We start from the raw sequence: 5,104 nt of genomic DNA on the forward strand, positions 1-5,104 counted from the left end.
AAGGCGATTCAGCAAAGAGTGCACCCACCCCTTACACTTCACCTGCACTGTGCTTCAGTGCTGTTGGGGTCCAATATGAGAGCAGCGTGGGCTGGGCGAGGAGGGATAGAGGCCCGCATCGGTCCTTAGGCCCTCCAGACTGGGATGTCGCCACTTCCAGGCCAAATCGCCGAAGGAGCGCCGCTAAGTCCTCCAAGCGTCCGTGTTCACTAGATGTACCCCAGCTTCGTCTTGCTGCCCTGCCAACCAATGTGGGATGGGGCCATCGCCTCAGGGGCTTGTGTCCACCGCTACCCGCCTCACACCAGTTCCAGGGGAAAGGGAGAGGCCCAGGAGGACAGTCACAGCAGCCCGGCACATCTTGATGCCCTGCAATTCAGCTGTGGTGTTAGCGCAGGAAGCCCCCCATAGGGCCCCCAACATCCCTCAGGGCACGCGATCCGCAGGTGAAAGCAGCCACCCACAGCACTGGGTGACCCAAGACCGCCACAGACAAGATGGTGGCCACCTCTGGTTTCAGCCGCTGAGGGTAGGGAGCCCATAGTCTCTGCAGGGTCAATCCCAGTCGCCTCCTGCACAAATGTGGGTGACCCAGTCGCTCCGCTGCTCCGGTGGCTCGTCCGCCTGGCTGGGGGAGGCGATCAGTAGCTCACAGTGCCGGAGGATGTCCAGGGCTCAACAGCTCAACTGAATTTAAGCATATAACTAAGGAGAGGAAAAAAAACTAACCAAGATTCCCCCAGTAACGGCGAGTGAAGAGGGAAGAGCCCAGCGCCGAATCCTTGCCCGGCAGTGGGTGTGGGAAATGTGGTGTACAGAAAACCGACTCCCCGGCGTCGCTCAGGGGGCCCAAGTCCTTCTGATCGAGGCTCACCCCGTGGATGGTGTTAGGCCAGTAGCGACCCCCAGCGCACCGGGATCGGGTATTCTCGGAGTCGGGTTGCTGAGGAATGCAGCATAAAGCTGGTGGTAAACTTCTTCTAAGGCTAAATACGGGCACAAGACCGATAGCCAACAAGTACTGTAAGGGAAAGTTGAAAATAACTTTGAAGAGAGAGTTCAAGAGGGCTAGAAACCATTGAGAGGTAAAAGGGTGGGGTCTGTGCAGTCTGCCTGGAGGATTCAACACGGCTGGAAGGTTGGTGGCCCGGGAGTTCTGGATCCCCTCCGTGGGACCGGTGCCCAGGCCCTGCCTAGCCCCCGCAGGGTGCATTTCCTCTGTGGTGGTGCACCGCAACCGGCTCCGGGTCGGCTGGGAAGGCTCAAGGGTGGCACTCTGGCCCTAAGCTCTGGCGGAGGGTGTTACAGCCCCCCTGGCAACAGCTCCGCTGTGTCCGCGAGGCCGAGGGAGATTCGACCTCCTCCGTGTCCTCCCCCGGGCAACCGTCCCCGGCCGCCCCTCGGGAGCGCTAGGGCAGCTGAAAGGGGGACGGGTCCCCTGCTCCCGTTGTGACTGTTGACTTGTAGACTGGGCGGACTTTTTTCAGTGCGCCCCAACTGCGTCACACCCCCGGGCAGGGAGGCCCACGCCGGGCTCCAGTGGTCTGCGGAGATGTCGGTTACCTACCCAACACGTCTTAAAACACAGACCAAGGAGTCTAACATGTGCGCGAGTCGGAGTTCCGAGCAAAACCCTGTGGCGCAATAAAGGTGAGGGCCGGCGCACCAGCTGAGGTGGGATCCCACTGCGCTTCCAGTGGCAGGTGCACCACCGGCCCGTCTTGTCTGCTCTGTCGGGGAGGCGGAGCATGGGCGTGCGTGATAGGACCCGAAAGATGGAGAACTATGCCTGGGCAGGGCGAAGCCAGAGGAAACTCTGGTGGAGGTTTGTAGCGGTCCTGACGTGCAAATCGGTCGTCCGACCTGGGTATAAGGGCAAAAGACTTATTGAACCATCTAGTAGGTGGTTCCCTCCGAAGTTTCCCTCAAGATAGCTGGCGCTGGGAGCCCCCAGTTTTATCTGGTAAAGGAATTGATTAGAGGTCTTGGAGCCGAAACGATCTCAACCTTTTCTCAAACTTTAAATGGGTAAGAAGCCCAGCTCGCTGGCGTGCAGCCGGGCATGGAATGCGAGTGCCTAGTGGGCCACTTTTGGTAAGCAGAACTGGCGCTGCGGGGTGAGTTGAACTCCGGGTTAAGGCGCCCGATGCCGACGCTCATCAGACCCCAAAAAAGATGTTAGTTGATATAGACAGCAGGACGGTGGCCATGAAAGACAGAATCCGCTAAGGAGTGTATAACAACTCACCTGCCGAATCAACTAGCCCTTACAAATGGATGGCGCTGGAGCATCGGGCCCATACCCGGACGTCGCCGGCGCTGAGAGCCGCGGGGACTAAGCCGCGATGAGTAGGAGGGCCACTGCGATGAGCACGGAAACCCGGGGCGAGGGCCCAGGTGAAGCGACCGCAGGTGCAGATCTTGGTAGTAGTAGCAAATATTCAAACGAGAACCTTGAAGGCCGAAGTGGAGAAGGATTCCATGTGATAGTAGTTCAACATGGGTCAGTTGGTCCTAAGAGATGGGCGAGCACCTTTTGTCACCGAATTTGACAAACCAGCACTAGCTTCAAACAATCCAACAAGCAACAACGATTCAGATCACAATAGAGGCCTTAGTTCACCCTCCGTAGCAGAAGAAGACACAACAGTAGACCTCAGCAAATCCATCGAGTTTGTGGCCACCTCAGCCAAGAATGACATTGGTACAGCAAACTTTGAAAATCTTCCCGATGTGTACGAGGTCAGCAAAGATGTAATAACAAAGAAAAGTGATTACACAAAAAAAGTCACTTATTGGAAGTACCCAAACGAAAAATATGAATGTGATTTGTGTGGAGACAAATTGGGAACTTTTAAAGAACTGAGAAAACATGTCTCCAAGTAGCACAAAGGTTTCTATCTCCAAATGTACTGCTCAAAATGTGACAAAGAAGCCAGATACCACAATATTGCATGCCATTATGCCAAATGTAAAGGAAGACCTCAAAAAGGAGAACTGCCATTCCTGTGCAGCTTCTGTGACCTCAGATTTGGAACAAAGATTGGTGTTTCTCAACATGCTCGGCATGCGCATCCAAGAGCGCAAAATGAGGCTAGATTAGCAGCTCTAGCAAGCAGCAAACCGTAAAAATTATGGTAACAGGAAGAAATACAGCTAATAGCAGAATTGGAAAAAGTATATGAAAATAGGAGGAATATTAATGCGCTGATGGTTCCACATTTTGACAACAAAAACAGAAAACAAATTGCAGAAAAAAAGAAGAGATAAAAGCAAAAAATCAGCAAAAGATGTACTGCAAGCATCAAATGTTTCTGAAAATGACTCTGGCGATGAACAAGAGGTTACAGTGGAAGTAACAACAGAAAAGCGCAGAGACTTTATCAATCGAAAACGTGCACAAAAATCAAGAACTTTGATGAGCTGGAAGACAGAATCACAGAAATCGAGAAGTACCCCCAAAACGTAGAGAAACACGATGTTGCTTTGGATCTGATGCATGAGGTAGTGACTTATATTGCAGAAAACACCACTGATATAAGTCCTACACCAGCAAGTGTACCAACAAATGAACCAGCAAGTGAATTCAATAATGGGCCTATGAACTCTGCTCAAGATGAGCACCAGAATGCCTCAGTAGGAAACAAGATAACAAAAAAAGACAAGAAAAACGGAAGGCTTAATTGGACGCACAAGAAAAATTATGCCAAAGCAAAGGGTAGTTATAAAGAATGCCAGACAATGTTTAAAAAAGACAAAAAGAAAATTGCCAGGATTATCACTGATGCGGCAGAAGATGCCACTTGCCAAATCAGTGCTGATGAAATCTTTCAATACTACAAAAACATAATTGAAAAAGAAAACAAGAAAAATCCTAATTTAATGCTGATTGCTCGGATACCAGAGGATTACGAAATTAGAAATCTATGTAAAGAAATAACACTGCTCGAAATAACGTATGCCTTTGAGAACTCCAATTTAAAGAAAGCAGTGGGGCCCGATAAGATTGGTCTAAATCTCTACTACTGTAATAAAGTAAGAACTTTCAGGCTTTGAGGCGGGTAAACTTGGTGCCAATCTACACACCCGATTCACCGTTTAAATCGTCAGGGTGTGTAGATGGTTATAGGCTATATAAATATAAAAAATAAACGTTATTTACAAACTTTATATTAAAAAAAAGTAGTCCCTCCAAAGTAGCGCCGGCCGCGACGTGCGTGCTCACGCCAGGAGCACGCACGTCTGAGGAGCGGCGGACATGGCGCGGGGGAGGGGCGGTGATGTGAGGAGCAGCGGACAGGCCAGCGGCGGTGCGAGCAGCGGAGAGGGGGACATGGCGCGGGGGAGGAGCGGCGGCGGACAGGCGGTGAGGAGCAGAGCGGCGAGGAGTGGTAAACTGAGGAGCGGCGGCTGAGGTAAGGCTCCGGGGACAATGTCGGGGCAGGCGGGTGTCGGGCCAGGCAGGGGACGGGGCGGGCGGGGGCACGTGCTGCTGTGCAATGTCGGGGGAGGCAGGGGTAGGGGAAGCCTGAATGCTCCCGGGCAAGGTCGGGACGGGCTGCTAGTCCATACTAATATAATAAAGAGAGCCCAAACCTTTGAGGCGGGTAATCTCAGGAACCGCAGCACCAATCACAACACTCAATACAGCATTGGAAAGGGCAGTTGCAGCAGAAGGACATAGGCTATGCAGACGCCCACCATATACATTTAAAAGGTAAAAGAACCATGCCAGCAAAGTAGTCCCTTGTGGGCGTGTCTGCGTTGTGCTGTGGGCGTGTGCTGGGGGCGTGACAAATGCTGGGGGCGTGTGGTACGTTCCGCCCTTCATGCCATGTCTCATATCGTGTGCTAATTTCACCCTGCTCCCTTTAAATACCCCTGCACCCCATAATCATAACCCACCCTTACTCCTTAAAATACCCCAACACCCTTAAACACTAACCCATCTTAACCCTATAAATATATCCTGTACCCCAAAACCCAAACCTATCCCTAAACCCTAAAAATACCCCTGTACCCCAAAACCTAAACCTAGCCCTGAACCCTAAAAATAACCCTGTACCCCAAAACCCAAACCTACCCCTGAACCATAAAATAACCA

The 5,104-nt window shown here is 51.8% G+C and overlaps 1 pseudogene; it reads left to right on the forward strand.

Moving 5' to 3' along the window:
• Window positions 1–665: 665 nt before the first annotated feature.
• LOC147725780 (28S ribosomal RNA) overlaps window positions 666–5,104 on the forward strand; it is a 9,530-nt pseudogene continuing 5,091 nt past the window's right edge.

Source organism: Lissotriton vulgaris, chromosome 3_2, assembly GCF_964263255.1.
Source record: "Lissotriton vulgaris chromosome 3_2, aLisVul1.2, whole genome shotgun sequence".
Classification (NCBI taxonomy): Eukaryota; Metazoa; Chordata; class Amphibia; order Caudata; family Salamandridae; genus Lissotriton; species Lissotriton vulgaris.